Below are 18,044 nucleotides of genomic sequence, written 5' to 3' on the forward strand. Positions count from 1 at the left end.
GTGGGCACCTGAAGAAGTGATGCACACATTTCACCCATTTGGGATTGATGGACATAAAGATGTTCCTACAGGTGTTTCCACTGTTCAAGGCAATATTTTATCGATAAGGGGATTTGCTCAAATTCAGAAACAAATACACCCATATTCAAACATTTCTTTATGGGGACTGCTTTGTGTCATGTGAAACTGAATTGAGCCTACCTCAAAGTTGGATATAGACTACAAGTTTATTGCCAGGGAATTTTACCATTCAAGGAATTTGCTTTTGCGAATGGTGATGTAAACATAAACAATCTAAGAAAAAAAGTTGAAATAGAAGATAAAAACATTATGATGATAAAAAAGACACTCATTTTAAGAAACTATTTTGCATAAAAAAGACGAGTATTTACACCACATTAATTTTAAATATACAAAAGAACGACAATGAAAATATCTGGAAAACTATGTATTGTTTATTATATTTCAAGTGGAGCGCTGTGCACACGTGTGCAGAAATGAACAACCTCAAGTTCCCTACATTAATATATTGTGTGACGTTTGGTACAACTTTTTGCCTTGTGTCTTGTTCCTCTTTATGCTCTACCATCTTGTGAAAAGGTTTCCACAATTTGTTGAGTTCCCTCACCAGCCTGTTTCATGATGTGATTGTATTAGTGAGCCTAAATGTTTTATGTGATGCACCTGTCAGGGTGGATACACCAAAACCTCTCTCCCAAAAGTGTAGAATGAATTTATAGATCACTCGCATCAGAAACTGGGACGCATGCACACCACACTGCACAGCTCTCTGATGTAACTCCTGAGACACAGCAGAGTTTCAACATCCAGAGGAAGTCAGACACACATGAGTTTACCGGCATGTACGCTATTTAAAGGATCACCACATATGAGCATCACACTGTACCTCAACACTCAAGTTTGATACTGTGGAAATTGATTCCTCTTTTTGCTATTTAACTATAAGACCACATCCAGCAGTATCGGGGTGTTTGATTTGTGCTGGTGGACAGCCAGAGCCAGACGGCCGGGAATGGCCTGGATCTAGATGTAGATCTGGGTTTAGCCCCCAGACACAGTCTGTCTCCCTCTCTGGCCCTCAGTGCTCTCAGCCTCCTCTAACCTCCCAGACTGAGGTAATGGATCAGCAAAATGCTTTTAGTTCTCCTTAGAGTTTTTGTCTATTTCCCTCAATAACCTTTTACAACATTTCCTCTGGTAAAGATTATTGGCAGCCTGAGGCCTTGAAGGCTCAACTTAAAAAAAAAACATAATAACACATTGATTACGGAAAAGTTAAATGCTTTCAAATTGTCCATTAAGTGGGTATGCATGCATAATGAGCAGCAACAGGGTATATTAACCCACAGCGATGGGTTCAAGCTGTCTGGCGGACAATGTTACTATGACGACACTGCTCCCAATTTTTCTCCATAACTGCAAACATTCACTCTAACAAAACTCAAAATAAAATGTGCTCCAGGAAGTTACTGGGAAGAGAAAGAAAAAAAGAACTGAAATTGATTTGTACACCCCACTTGAAACAACACCGTTAATGTCATTAACATGAGATCCTCAAAGCGACGATGATGTGTGTTTACTGTGTGCAGATGATGAAGATATCAGGTAGGACAGCAGCTGAATGTGAGTAAAACATAGATGCAGGTGTGCTTTGTATGTCAATGAATGTGTCCATGGCTATTCTCAGTGGGACAACTAATGATCGTATTTCGATCCTGTGTGTGTGTGTGTGTGTGTGTGTGTGTGTGTGTGTGTGTGTGTGTGTGTGTGTGTGTGTGTGTGTGTGTGTGTGTGTGTGTGTGTGTGTGTGTGTGTGTGTGTGTGTGTGTGTGTGTGTGTGTGTGTGTGTGTGTGTGTGTGGGTGGGGTGTGTGTGTGTGTCAGCCCATGTCTGCATCTGCATCTGTGTGTGCAACACAATCAAAATGTAAGGCTTGAAGATATCGACCGGCTGTGCAGCAGGGCCTCCTGGGTCTTTCTACACAGATGTATTTCCGTACGCCCACATTTGATTATTTTCCCTTCTCCTTCCTCCCGAGTGGCCTTCACGCCCACACCCCCTCCCTGCCAGGGAAGCATTTATCACAACTACAACTTTTCAGACAATCACAGATCTGCAGATCTAACCCTCAGCTGAAATACACTGAATTGCTAAATAACTCATTTGTAAGTGAAATGTATGTTTAGCATTCAGTACAAGTGAAGTAAAGCAGAGTGATGTTTCCACAGAGCAGGTGTGAGAGGCCAAAGTGTAGGAGACAGCTTTTGACTTTGACACGAGAGGCTTGGCCTGGTGTCCTGTCTGGTAATTCAATTCAAGTGACATTTTACCTGGCGAAACATAACCAATAAAAAGTGTAGAGAATGAATGAAAGGCCACATATGTTGAAACACATGTTTGACCAAATACCTTTGATCAATTTCGTGATGATATTGTAGCATTGGCTATTTGTGTTATCTCTGGTAAGGTTAGGATATAGCACAACTTTATGACAGCTTTTAAAACCGGGAAAAACTTTTTGCCATTATTAGATTTCTGATTATCATATTGAGTGGTAACCCAAACCCTAACCCTATAGCCCAGCTTTATCCAGCACCATGAAGTTACATTTATCTTCCAAGTCATTTTATATTCCCCTTGTAAGATTTTCTGGAGGCCATTTGCGACAACCACAATAGCCTACAGCCATATTAGTCAAAGCAGCCTCTCTGATAAATGCCTGTTGCTTTTAGAAAATTGGATTTTTAATTGGATCCACCTGACTGCAGGACCATACAATATGTTTATAAGTTGCGTCTGCTTTGTTGGTGTTCTGTGCTTCTGAATGGAGAATGGTGTTCACAAGATGAGTGAGCCTTTGGTGCACATTGTACATCAAACATTGCTAAGATATCAATCTAAAGACTACACTTCTCTTGACTGTGGTTGTGAAGAGTTGTTTCTCAGTGAAGATGTTTGTCATTTAGTCTCCACATAAATCTTTCCCCTACCGTTGGTCTTCTCAGCTTTGCATTCGTAACATATTTACAGCCACTTAGCTTTTGTGTGTCTCTCCTGTTGCAGCTCATTGTTTCTCTTCTAGAAAGCATCATAAGCATTTAGTATGTTTGTAAAATGCCCTGTGACAGAGTGCATAATGACTCTGGGGCTATTTACACCTGCATGTCAGCTTTAGCATGTGGGCTGATACATCAACTGTCACACTGGCACTTCCATAGCCTGGCCCCCCTGCAGCTAGCTATTATAATGCTAATGGAACAGATGAGATTGGATTGGCATTTTATTTTGGTCAGCTCAAGCGTCCCAATAGTAATGCCACACCAGACAGACACTGTATTGCTGTAGCAGCTCAATTTAAGAGCCAAAACACCATTGATGGAGGATAAATGAGGCGGATCCAAGCTGCCTCTCATTTTTGTGACAAGACTAAAGATACTCTTCCCTGCAGGCAAAGCAGTTGGAGCCTCCCACTCTGAAGCTGTCTAATTGAGTAAGGGTCTATCTAACTAGTTCAGAACACATTCAGTGTGAAATACACATTTACTCAAGCAATAGAAGAGTGTAGTGTACGAGGCGTGGATAATTGTTTGTGTGTTCCTCTATCTGTTCAAAAATATATTTCTGTTTTCGTCAGAACACTTCTGCATGGCGTATTACATTCTGGCAGTTTTTCTCTTCCTTAAGTGGGTATTTAAGGCACTCATGGAGTATTTTTCTGTTATTCCCCGCATACAATATGTGGGAATAACCAGACTTAATCTTTGCGTTTCATTTCTTCCTCTATGCCATGTCAACTCCCTTCCCCAAGTTTGTACTGTAGATTTTCCCAAGCTTCGTACGTAGTCAGCCCAAGCTTAAAAAAACATAATCAACTAATCAGGTGACCTTTTATCATGATTGAAAACGTTTCCTTTATTCCTTTAGAGAAAAAATTATACAAATGTTTTAACAGGCTGAGCAGTATTGCAGCTTAGACTGACTTTATGTGTTAAACCGGGGGCATCCCATTTAAAACTGTGCAGGTTAAACGACCAACAAAAGAGAAGTTAGGTCATTAAAATACTCCAGTTTGAATACATTAATAAATATACAGTATATAATAACAAAGAACAAAAAAATGTAGGCAGAAAATAACAAACAATTATTTTCCCCATGCTGTGAGAAGTACCTCAGCGATCACAAATATACTGACAAATAAGACAGAATGGCCGGAAATAAATATGATGAAGAGAAAAAGAAAAGGTAGAAAACTTAGTATGATGCAATAGTCTTTATTGTATTTCATTTGTAAAATATATGATTAGGGCCAGACAGAGTTGAAAGGGGGAGATACTGGGGATGGCATCACCTGGAACATGCCAGCTTTAACCACTGAGCTAACCAGAGGCCCAATGATGCAACAGTTGACTCAAATAAAAGTAATTTGATTTATTTAATTCTATTTCATTGTTATGGTCATCATATGATGATGTCATTTGCAGCAGTGCATCTTGGGCCATGTGTGCATGAATACGTGTGTTTGACCACGCACCGGATACGTCAAAATAATGAAGTACCACCTGATGATGACAAATGGTGCAGCAGAACCCCCACCCCCTCCTTCTGCACAATAAGATCACTGAAGCATTAGAAGTGATGTCACATGTGAAGGCTCTGTGCAGGTAATGGGAAAGTACTTCATAAATGCAGAGGATCATAAACAGTATACTTACTACTATTCAAGAAATGAACACAAAGGAATATAATATGTGAAATGATTTATCTTTTTAACATTTCATTTTCTGGAGGTTATCTCATTTGATACAGATAACACATGGTATAAGCTAAATATGAATGAATTAGTAGATTACTATTTAATAATTAGTTTATCTTTAATGTCATTTTTTTAATGAAAAAATGCAGGAAAAGCAGTTTTCATCTTTGTTAATATGGAGGTTTTTTTAGGTTTTAAAATGACAACACAAGACATTCAAAAACATCACACTGGTCTTGGGATGGATATTTATTTATTGACACTTTTGAAACATTTTATAGACAAAACTTTTGAAAATGTTTCTTTCGTGTATAGACACTTAAATATAAATACATTCAGTACAGTTTCTGCACTATGCATTTGGGGTTGGTTACTTTGTCTCACTGTAACAAAATGTCCTGCTAACTCTGCAGTCTGTTTAACTTTCTTCCCATCAAATATTCTACTTTTTGAGTGTGTGATATTTGAGGAAATGTGGGGGCCTCAGCAATATTTTTTGGCAGATAAGTTTCTAATCTGTTTATAATGTGTTCAGAGGAAATGAGAGTGAAGTGAAGTCTCAGTTTTCACCTCTCACTTCCTCTCTTTTTGGGCTAGCCATGATTATATTTGTGCCGTCCTGTTTCATTGGCCAGACTGTGGTCACCCGCTGACCCTCTCCCTCTCTCTCTCTTCTCTATTTCCCTCCCTCTCTCCTCCCTTCTACATGTGACCATGTTATAAATCACACAGGAGCACAGTCAGCCTAAAACACAGGCCATAAATCTCTCTCCCTCCCTCTCAAACAAACACACAGGAGGTTTTTTGTGAAGCTGGTGGAGCATGAAGCTTCCTCCGCGCCATAACAAGTGGCTTTACTTACTCCTTCAACCAGACTCCCATGTTGGAGGAAGACATGAATATTTTGTGAACAACAACTCCTCCATAATGTTTTTGTGTTTTTTCTTGCACAAGTTTGAAGATGTTACGATTTGCCTTGCTTCTCAAACTTTCGCCTGTCTGTCCGAGGAGCCTACTGTACATGAGCGTTGTTCTTCATGTGAATTAGAGCCCACTTATTGCAATTGTTTCATGATTGAGCTGAGAGAGCAAGAGGACGGGCTAGTTATCCACTTTGCTGATGTGGGACCTCGTGTAGGGAGCTGAATACAGCGGAGAGCAATCTCTCACCCTAATACAGCACCAGCAGCTGCGTCCCAAGCCCCTGCAATGAAGACAGATGATGCTGAATGGCTATGATCAGTGGGAGCAGGAATTCATTTGCTTGTGTAAGAGAGAGAGGTAGAGAAAAAAAGAGTGAGCGATAGAGAGTGTGAGTGTGTTCAAGCTGTAGAGTGGCGATAGAGCGGAGCGAGCCATGCTGTTTTCACAGGCCATTTCCCCCGGGCTTTCTGTGTGCACAGTTGGGGCCTAGGGAGACACCGCCAAGATAGAGACAACTATTCATGTAGCTTAAAATATTCAAGGTAGCAGATAGATCAACATAATGACTCCCTGCTAGAAATTCAAAAGAAACTTCTGGTAAAGTCACACAATAAAAACGAATGTTAAAGAAATCAACAGTTTGTTCTCTTTGGAAAAGAAATATCTCTAAAGCACAGATTAAAAGTAGGTTCGCTGTGCCCTGGTGTGGCTCTGGCAATGTTAGTTAGATATAAATCACTGCAGTCTATCCTGACTATAATCAAATGGATTTCATGACATTGTTTTACCGACATGCTTGGTCCCCAGAGGGTAAAGTTTGCTGTTTTTGGTGATCTTCTGATTATTTCCCCAGCAGCAGTGGTGAAATATCTTGAGATTTGACTGATGGATGTGCAGCTAATTTATAATGCTTAACCAAATGTTGTTTTGGACATAAATAATTCATTGACAGTTTCAGATGAAACTTAAAATGTCATATTCTATTATCCAAACAGTATCCTAAAGCATTATGTGCAGCAGTATGATGTTGATTTAGATTTGTCAATACACATACACACACACACACACACACACACACACACACACACACACACACACACACACACACACACACACACACACACACACACACACACACACACACACACACACACACACACACACACAATGTCTCTATATCTCATTAAGGTTTTTGCACAGGTTTAGCCATAATCACCCATAATAATCCACAGTGTATGAAGTATCAGAAGCTGCATCAAAGCTGAAATATTATCCTTTGATTTTGCCGATTCACACGTGATTTAATAATTACATTGTGGTCTGTATGAGTCATGCTCCCTGCTTAAGCACAGCAAGAAACTTTGCAGCTTTTATCGGCCTCTGTCGTCATTATCAAACGCTATAATCCTCCTCATAAATGCAATGAAATGTACTTGAATTATAATGAGTCTAATGGTTGCAATGCTCTAAGCTCTTTTATAAATGCAGGCTGAGGCCTTGGCAAAGATTCACACAGGCCATCTGGGTACATGTGAGGTACAGCTGATGCCACTTCACGGGTCTCTCAATCAACACTTTTAATTACTAGTTAGGTATGGATCTAATGTATTCTATTTTCATATCTGGTTGACAAAAGAAAAACATGCATCAAATAATCCACAATATAGGGAGAAGCCCTTTTTTGGGTACTGTGTCAGTCCCCATTTATTATCTTCATATTCTCCTTAATAAGGCATTGAGAGATTATCCGCCTCCCCCTCCTCACTGGTGTTTGATCCCCCCCAGGAAAAACACGAATGACACAGAACAGGAGGTTAGGTAGTTATGCAATAAATTGAATGTCAAATAGGAAGATGCCCTTTTCAAATGCTCCCTCCGCTCTTTGCACCTGAGGGACCCTTGAGACACCTGAATCTGCTGACTCATTAATGAAAGCAAGAGGATACTGCTTAGTTCACACTCTATGGGATTCAGTGGCTACACACATGTTTAAACCCCAGCTAACACACACACACACACACACACACACACACACATACACACACACACACACACACACACTTCCTGCAAGTAATCCCCCAGCTCTATCTTTCCAGCCTCAAATCAAATTGAGCCACCGCCACAGTGAACACCACAAAAAAACAATTTGGCTCCCAGTTTGCCGTGGAAGTGGTGAACAATCATCAGAGAAGTGTGGCTGGAACATTTGTAGAGAATCTGACACCTCGCTTCTTACACACTCTGCTCCGGGAGTACATGCTGCGCCAGGCACTGAGACAAAGCCATAGGATGCTTGGAATGACAGAAGCATACAAACACACAGATACATATATTCACATATTTGCTCACATGCTCGCTCATACATGCACATAAGGTGAATGCTGGGGACTCTGTGAAGCCATGCATCAGCCCTCTCAAAATACAACATGCTTCAGTGTAATTGCATGTTAAAGACAACAAAACTTTGGCAGCAAATCCACTGCACAACCACCCCATCCCCCCTCACACGGCGCAGGCATGCCAGCATGAGTGTGTTTAAATAGTATTTTGGATAAGCCCCCCTGACTGATTGGTGTGGGTGTGTGGGTAGCAGTGGGCACAACATCTTCAAAGACTCATTGTTTAGCGATGAGGTTGACATGTAAACAAATCCCCGGAGCGAGGAGTATCACCCTTTGTGTTTCATCCACGTACATATACATTTTCAATATAACTATGAAAGCTATGCTGTTATGTAATCATGTGTGTATTGAAGCTGTCAGAGACTTTAGCTAGCTGCGAAGACAAGCTCTATACTTAGACGCCCCTTTCTGTTCCTCCTGCACTCGGCCTACACACTCTGACTCACCAACAGCCTGACTCCGATTCTCCATCAGAGGAAGCTTTAGCATTTAAGTGGCGCGGTTTTTTTCCTCTTTTTGTGACTTTAAAACATGCTGTTTAAGGAAGTCTACGGTGAGGTTCTCAGTAATTACTGGCAGGAAGAGAAAGTTGGAGAATGTATTGTCACATTGCTGTTCGTTGTAGTGTTCACTGCAGAGAGGTGGGTGAACCAGAAAGGATCATAGACTTTTAGAGGAATTTCCTTTTTCTAAGTGTGTATTCATCTGCATTACAAATCATGTCCTTAGAGTATGGACATTTTAATATCAAGTGTGTATTCTATTTTCTAATTCTCAAAGACTTTTTATTATTTTTGCAAATCACTCATAATCTTAGGTTGCACAAATAAAGTTTAAAGTGGCTTCCTTAGTACAAAGGCTGGCAAAACAAGCCTTTTCCACTAGGGTCATTGGCCTGCATACGATCAGCAGGCCAGGCTTAAACGTGATCCTCTTTATATTATTGAACATTTAGAATAAAGGAAGCAGTCACTGCTAGCTGCCGTTAACTAATAAACACTTCTGAAGACTGCTGCTTTTTTAATGCTCTGTATGATGTAATTTATTGTTTTGATCTAATGTGTTGTTATTTGTTTGATGCTTCCTTGGCTAGGTCTGAAATATAAAGTTGTAATCTCAATGGTACTTCCTGGCTAAATAAAGGTTATTTATATTCTGCTATACAGTGGGATTGTCCGACATCTGGGTATGAGAGAGGTCCAGCCATGTGCAGCTCAATCACTGGGTCCATCTTGTTAAATGACAAAATATGTTAATGAGCCAATCAAAATGTAGGTCCACTAAATTAAAATGATTCATTGAGAGGGAATAGCTGGGGCTCTTTAAAGGTAATTTATATGGATGTCGCTGCTTCATTATGTTAAAATATTTTAATATGATATGAGTTTTTATCACAGCGGTAAACAGTGAGCATGGGGTAGGTGAGGTGAATATTTAGCCTGAAGGAACATCTTTTATAGCTGTACAACTTGTTCCAGTGTACTCCAGATCTTCGCCCACACAATACCGAGTGGGGTGCATGTGTATGAACACACAACTACAAGATGTACACAATACACTAAGACACACATTTAGAAATGCAGTTTTTCCCTCTTTGTACCCCGCAAAATATCTTGTTTTTCATCCTCCTCTGCTCCTTGTCTTCTTCCTCCATCTTTTCTACTTGCTATATTTTTATATTCCTCAGTTCACTACAATGCTTTTTATTCTTTGCATTCTAAGACTTGCAGGTTTTCTCATTAAGACACAAGTCAGATTAATAACATCAATATTACTTATGACAACAAACTGAATTTTCAGTGTGTTTGTGCTTTTGAAGGACTTCACTGCTGTCCTTCAAAAGCACAAACACACTATTGTGTTTTTTACGCGTGATCAACGCAAATGTGTCCTTACATTTCGACACAAATTCAGACTTAAATCCCCTTCCATATTACTCTATTTGAAATACTTTTGACTATTTACAATATGCAGCATATGTTTTAGTCATTCTATAAAATCTTGGTTAGTTTAACTTTTAGTATATTGTATTTTCCTAAATTCACTATATCAGTGTATGTTTGTTAAGGGTAAATCTCCTAAATTACCAGTTATGATAAACTTCATATAAAAGCAGTTAAGAGAAAGTTTAAATTAGGCCATCGCTGTGGCGCAGTGGGATAGTGCACTTATCTTCGGATCAGGGGAGAGTAGGTTCCAGTCCCACTGTAGTCAGCATGTCGTTGTGTCCCTGGCTAAGACACTTCACCTCGAAATTGTATAAAATTGTTATAGAATGAAGCAGAATAAAGTAGAACACCACAAAAAAAAACTGAAGTAAAGTGCAAAATCTATCTCTAAATTCGGACTTCAGTAAATGTACTTAGTTACTGTCCACTGTGGGAATAGATCTTCCATTACGTAATTTCACTGCACAGCTGTATTTGACAAAGGAAAAGAAAAGCATAAAGAAACGAGGCAGCTGAAGCGGCCCCTGCAGCATTAAATCAGGGCGGAGGATGCAGAGTAGATGGCTAATGGGCAACCTCTTTGATAGCTGCCAATTTATGGGCGTCTAGAAAAAGCCTATGAGCTGGTGGGAGGCACATACCCAGAGATCCTCACTTCCATTAATGTAATTAGAGGGTAATCAGGATGGGGACACTGCTATCCCCTCTTGTGCCAGCCCCTCACACAAACCTGTTGCTAGGAAACCCAGCAGAGGCCTGTGGAAGAACTATAAAAAAAGAAGCCGGCCTGATAACACATTTCTGCAATCATAGGAGACCTCACTGAATGAGAGGCTGCAGACATCTTAATGTGTGGAAGGAGAAAGAGAGCCGACTGCATGAATGACTTTCCCCTCAGATAGGAAATAGGTTTTTGGGGCTACAAGACAGTATTAAATGCATCATGTATGGGCTGTTACTAATCTGGAGTGTATTCTTTGCAGTAAGCCTTATGAAAAGCAATGAAAATGGGAAGAAGCTATGAATAGTGTCTGACGCATGTTGTGCTTTCTTTGTGTCTCCATAGGAGCGCTGTAAGTGGCATTTTACATGGTGCCTAGTATGTTTCCATCCCAGTAAGGATGTTGGTAATTATAGAGAAAAGGGCATACATGGGTTAATTATCACACATAATGAGATGAGTCTTTCTCACACACTTTTCAATCCCTCCACTGTCTCCCCACTGTTGTCCTTCATCTTATCTCACCAGCTCTCTCTCTATCAGACTATTTGCGTCACTCTTGATTTGCCCTCTTTCTCTCCGACTCACACTAATTGTTATAAATTTGCTTTCCTAATTGATGATTCTTCTGTCTTTGTGAATTACCCCCAGGGTTGCAGAGTGAAATGTCCTGCAGGCCTGGATGGCGCCTGGCTGTGCTCAGATCTGCGTATAAATCAGGAGGCCGCAGAGCAAGACTAGAGAATGAAGGCAAGGTAGAGAGCGGGAGGTGAGGGAGGGATTTAAATACTCAGAAATTGTCTGAAAAACGATTCTATAATAAAGGTATGAACACTGCATTACAATAGGGCTGCAATAAAAAAATATTTTCACTATTCTATTTAATCTGCCAGTTCATTACTAGTTGAATCCATTGGTTATTTAAATAAATGATAAAAAAGCCCATTCAAGTTTTCTCAAAGTCCAAGGTGACTGTCGCCAATGCAAAGTTATTTGATAGGCAGCAAACAGCTTTGATCAACTAACTAATGCAGCTTTACACAAGACTTTAAAGTTGTGTTTTGCAAAAGTTTGACTGCATCTGTAGCTACAACAACAGCAGGGTAGTGGGCATGTGTTGGGGCACACACACATTTATATACACCAAGAAATACACACAGAACTCAGACAGCACTGTCCGTGAGTCATACTGTGCAGCACTCTCATAGTTTCTTGCTTTGCATAATACAGTACTCAAAGGATCACAGTCGTACTCCCACTCGATGCCCCTGAAGAGTTCTCCGCAGCTGTCCATGACTTGGAGCACTGCTACTGTGATCTTCATGCTGCAGCAGACAGTTTTATATAATAATCCACGGATTACTTATACTCTGGTAATGTAAAGACACACATGTCATGGTTGACAAGCTATAACCAACGTAAGTGACTCTTTCTACATCCTTTTGCTGAAGTAATGGCTTTAATGGGTCGTATTTCTTCGCGTGTATGGTCATGAACATTGTCTAAATTGCAAGACTTAAAATCAATACTGCATTTGGATTTTTTGCTGTCACGCCACATGACTGTTCCCCTCCTGCGTGCCTGTCCATGTGTAGGTAGGATCTGTATGGATGTCTCAGTGGATGTGACTCTGTAACCACTGAAGTGTTTCCCTTGCAGAGTGCACATTTCTGCTTCTTCTTCTCATACTGTCAGAATTAGTGATCCATATGCTGCTGACTAGCAACTATCAGGATTGCTCCCAGGATGTGCGCAGCCAGAAATGTGCTTTCTGTGGTAAATTTCATGTTCAAAATATTACCCACAATCTCTCACCTTTGACAATGTGTTTTATCTTACTGTCACTGTAGAATCCCTTCAGGGCAGCAGCTTTACTGGTGAAATATTACAGATACGTTGTGGTGCTGCCTTTTTTCTTCAAAATATCTTAGAAGTGTTACAGCAGCAATATATGGATTTTTTTTTTTAAATCTACGGGTAAATAATCTTGTGCTGTGATCATATTTTAGCACTACTGTGTTTTATGGCTTCACAGCAACATGTTTGAGTCAGGTTGTAAAGACTATATGTGGACTGAAGAGCAGTACATTCAAGCAGGTCTATAATGCGTCATAAACATACTTATGAGTTTTAACACTATATACTTATAGGCACTCATATATATTCATAGTCCTTTATAATTCTAATCATCGCACATCAGAAAGCATTTTATAATGAATTATATGGCATATACTGTATATAGCATAACACATCATAATTGCTGCTCACTCACTGATTTTTATTTTATTACAAGGCTCATTGTGTTTTATAATTTCCATGGTTGTAATACATTGTGATCTTTTAAAAATGCCGTCATGTTTTAGAATGAAAAACATTTTATTATTGTTTATAATGGCCAATTTGGTGGAATGAAATAAGCAGATCATAATGCATTATAATGAATATAAGCTTCATAGAAAGTGATACCAAAAGTTTTGTCTCTCCAAATTCTTCACGTGTGTTGTGGCTCCTGATAGTCAGCCGTAGCTTGGAGGCATTCTGTGTGTGTTTTTGTTTATCCTTATGGGTCATAGGTTGATGTACGGAGTGAACCAGGTGAAGCTATTTCTGAGCTTCTGAAATGATGTTCATTATCAATCCATAATTAAACATGTCACATACCTGCGGAACGAAAAAGGTAGACTGCTGTCAAATTTGACAGGGTGCAGCTGTGCATGTGTGTTTAGGGTATTTGTGTGTGCATGTACATGCCAAAAAGAGACAGTGTGTGTACAATTATCCAGCCCCTCATGACTAATCTGACAGTCACTTGTCCACCTGGTTCTTCCTTCATTATCACTGCAGACGGCTCAGCCTCTCACCTTGTTCCCTTGTCTACTCACATCACATGTCTGGCTCCCAACAGGGAGGTAATATACCTCAATTACCAATCCACAGATATGAAGTTAGCCACATAGAGGGCACTAAAGAAAACTCAGGGTGGAAAAGTTGCAAAAAGGAGTCCTGGTGCACAACAATAACCTTTAAGAAAAAATCATAGCGGCGGTTATGAACAAGATATGAAAACCAAGGGAGAAATTCAATTGAGAGGAGGGGAAAGACTTTCAGAATTATCTTTGAGGGTGACATGATACCAGACATTTAGTATTGTAGTTCAATGATACCACGGTGAATAACAAAAGCAATAAATCCCATTTTCATTGACATTTAATATTTAATAATCACTACATTTTTTACATACCATTTAATTTAGCTGACACTTTAATCCAAAGCGATTTACACTAAGTGCAATCATCCATGAGGATATACATTTAGAACAACAAGAATCGAGATTAGCTTTTAATAATGGAAGTGTGTTGTTATTGTATTTCCTATTTTATTGGTCAAGGTGCAGTGAAAACAGGTGAGATTTCAGTCTGGCGACAGAAGATGTTTAATAGAGGCTATATCACAGTATATTGAAATAACTTTCTAAACCAGAATGGTGTACCTGTTCTATAATATTCCTCGTAACCTTTACGTTTCTCATGATTATTTGTTAGAAATCTTATTCTCTGAATATTTTGATGGAAGTACCAATTGTAAACCCTAAAATATCGGCGCATATCACATGTGTAATGTTACGTGACATAAAGCAAAAACAGATTTTAATCTTGAATGGTCTATGGCGAGTTCAGAAATGAATAGTTCTGTACACCACTGTGTCAAACATATAGCTAACTGAAGTGCTGTTTTTGTCAACAGAGCCTGAGAGTCCATTTTATTTACGTGTTGTTGTGTTTTTATGGACAATTGTACTGCTCTGCTCTGGCCTTGTGAGACATCTTCACAGTGAGGTAACTCCCGGGAAGCTGATCGGCTCCACTGAATCTGATTAGTGTGTGTGTGTGTGTGTGCATTTTGTGGGTAAAGTCTGATGAGGTAATGTCACACTCCATTATTCTCAGATAGCTCGTGTGTGTGTGTGTGTGTGTGTGTGTGTGTGTGTGTGTGTGTGTGTGTGTGTGTGTGTGTGTGTGTGTGTGTGTGTGTGTGTGTGTGTGTGTGTGTGTGTGTGTGTGTGTGTGTGTGTGTGTGTGTGTGTGTGTGTGTGTGTGTGTGTGTGTGTGTGTGTGTGTGTGTGTGTGTGTGTGTGTGTGGGTGTGGTCTCCATGGAGAGCCTGTCAGGATGGGCCGGAGGTCGGTGCTAACAGATCATGGGAGCAGAGACTCAGCACTGTTTAGATAAGTGAAATGAAGGAAGGAGAGGAGAGAGACAGGGAGTTCGTCTTAGGCCACATCTTCTCTAAAGGTCTCTGTCACATTAGAGAATTTCCACTGTCTCCCTGCCCTGTAAAGGTAAACCTCATTAGGAGGGACTCTCGTGGCCGGCTTTCCATACCAAAAGTCCTATCCTGTCAGAGAAAGCTTTGTGTTATTTTGCTGCAGGTGAATGGGTACAGATATTACATTTTGATTATTTTTGTTATGTCGGTGTCAGGTATAATAGGACGGGTGAGGTTGTTGAAATCCAGTACAGTTGGATCAGACAGTGTAGGGTCAGAACAGAAAAGGTAGATTTGAACAGGAGTGTTATCACATGTAAAGTTAGCAGGTGTTTAGCATTACACAGGTTCACACATGCTCGTTTGAGTTTGAATCAGCTTGTTTTAGAACAGCACATAGACCGTCTAGATATGAGTCATTCTTCACACCTGGTTCAGAGTGATAAATCCCGAAATGCTTTCAGGAGGGATCCGATCCCTGTAATCATTACTACTGAAGACACTTAGACAGATCATTAGACACAATAAACGACTCACGCAAGTTGAAAATGATGATGTCAGTGCTACCATAGGGAAACTGGCTGAAGGATGATGTCATGGGCTCATCATGGCCAAGGCTCCACATTGGTGTCTGGGAGCCTGATTGGATTGGCGACAATCACAACGGATGATGTCAGCCATCTCACATGGCATTGGCCCAATTGTGCCATGGGCTCTGCTTGTGTGAATGCTGAAGAGTGCTCATAGCAACACTGTTAGAGTTGATGCTTAGTGACAAAGAAAAAGCCCGACAGAAGAAAGAGAGAAGAGAACTGAACAAAATGACTTTAGTGGAGGAGTAGCTGCCTCCAGGCTGTTTTTCAACCTGTCCTAATTGCTATTCAATCAAAGACTACCTTTGATTGAGCAGGCAGTCAGAAAACGGTGCGCACAAGAAGACTGCATGGCTCAGTGGAGGAATATTGTGACTGTGAATCACAATTGGGCCCTCACAGGCACTGGCCTGCTTTTTAAGGCACCCAACGCACCAAGCCTAAGAATAGTGTGTAAGATTGGTGTTGAGCAGAGTGTGATAGGAGACACTGGTCACAGTCAGAAACATAAAAGAACATCGCTGTACACTGTTAGTCTCCATCACTGTCATTTGTCATGGGAAGTGTAGGATTGACTGAGTCTCACCTAACCCTCCTCTCTCCCGCACGCTCACCAATCTGAGGTGACAAAGATGGAGACAGAGTGTTTCTGCTGAGAAAACCCATCTGTCACCCTGGCAACAGGAGAGGTGGGAGGGGTATTTTCCAGAAGAACAAGCCTGTCAATCACGCCAACTCCTGGAGCCTCTGATTGTGAAGTGAGACGATTTAGAGACAGTCAATGAGGAGGAAAGGCCAGGTAGGCCAGAAAAGAAGAAGAAGTGTAGAGACAACATTTGATATTGGAGTAAAGGATTATTTATTGTCAGATCACTGTCTATTCACATGCACATAACCATTTGATAAATGTGTATCTCTCTCAGGTTTCAGATGGAAATAAGTTGACTGTTCCTTTTAAAGTTTTGTCTCACGAATAGCCATTCAATATGAACATAAAGAGACAAGCACACTGTAATGAGATTCAGGAAGAATTTCCCAAACTGTGATCAATAAAAGTATATCTTATCTTATTTAATTGAAGCATGAGTTGCATGGAAAAATATTAAGAGAGAGAGGGGAAACATTATTACCCGACGGGTACACTTTATACTGAGAATATAAGACATCTTATCGTGGCAGTGCTGATTCTTCATTATTCAGCATTCATTATATTAGTGCTCTTAATACTTTCTTCTTGCACACATTATAAGTTAATTCAGAGTAATTACATCAGAAGAAACAAACTATTTAAATGTGTAATATATGATGGAATAATAAGGCGACTCTGAAAGTCTTATTTGATCAGATCCTATCAAGTCTAATGAATAACAGCAGACACTGAGACATATGTACAGTATGTGTGCTGAAGCCTTGGGAGATACATGATGTCAGGACCAAAGCCGTCAACATGGATTCCTGGAGCTTCACAGTGACCCAGTATGAACCAATCAGTCCTGTATCCTTCTCTCCTTTTCAGTGTCAACATAGGACACGACACATGTCAGAAACTGTCAGGCACAACCGTGTCAGAACAGCTGAAATGAAACACACCCATGCCCTTAAATCATTGTATGCACACGCAGACATCAGTAAAGATTCGTGAGATTGTTTGACAAACGAGGGCACACATCTTCCCCCCTTAGTCCTGCTAAATATTGCAGTTGACATGGATTTGGATCGGGGCTGTTTGTGCGTTTGTGTCTTTGATGAAGAGCACAGAAGTCAGCTGAAACATCAAATAATCGTTCTCTTGTTGGAAAGCAGCTCAGGAAAATTGCACTCATGAATGTTCCTCAACACAAATGAGTGAAATATATCAGAACGTCTCCAATTTTAGTATTTTTCAAGAATTGTATTTTTTGTGTTTAATTTAAGCTTTTCCAAGTGTCAAAAAGAGAACAAAGCTGAAACCCTATGTCCTTGAGTTGAGAGCACATTTCCCTCTATGAGGCCATGTAATCCCCCTGTACCCTGTGGATCCCAGAACCACAGGGAGGAGGCAGAGGCCTGTAACCCATGCAAGGAGCACTGTCCTGGGCAAGCTAAACACAGACAGACCTCTTCACCCTGAGAGTCCTGCAGCTAAACAAAAGGATTATGTTCCCTGCTTGAGAAACTAAACGAGTCATCTAAACCCAGGCAAACACTACAATAACATGATTAATTACATCTTCACCTTTGAGGGACTAACAGGGGTAAGTGCTGTGTGGGCGGATGAGTCTGTGTTAAGATGCTTATCATTACAGTCTCTTCTGGTTGTTAATGACAGGTGCAGCATATGCAGGTGTGAAACTAAAACTCCAGATGATAATGCTTTCTTCTACACCCCCTCAGACACACTGCTATGATAGCTCAAAGATGTCTCTGACTCAGTAAC

The sequence above is a fragment of the Eleginops maclovinus genome, chromosome 23 (genome assembly GCF_036324505.1).
Source record: "Eleginops maclovinus isolate JMC-PN-2008 ecotype Puerto Natales chromosome 23, JC_Emac_rtc_rv5, whole genome shotgun sequence".
NCBI lineage: Eukaryota > Metazoa > Chordata > Actinopteri > Perciformes > Eleginopidae > Eleginops > Eleginops maclovinus.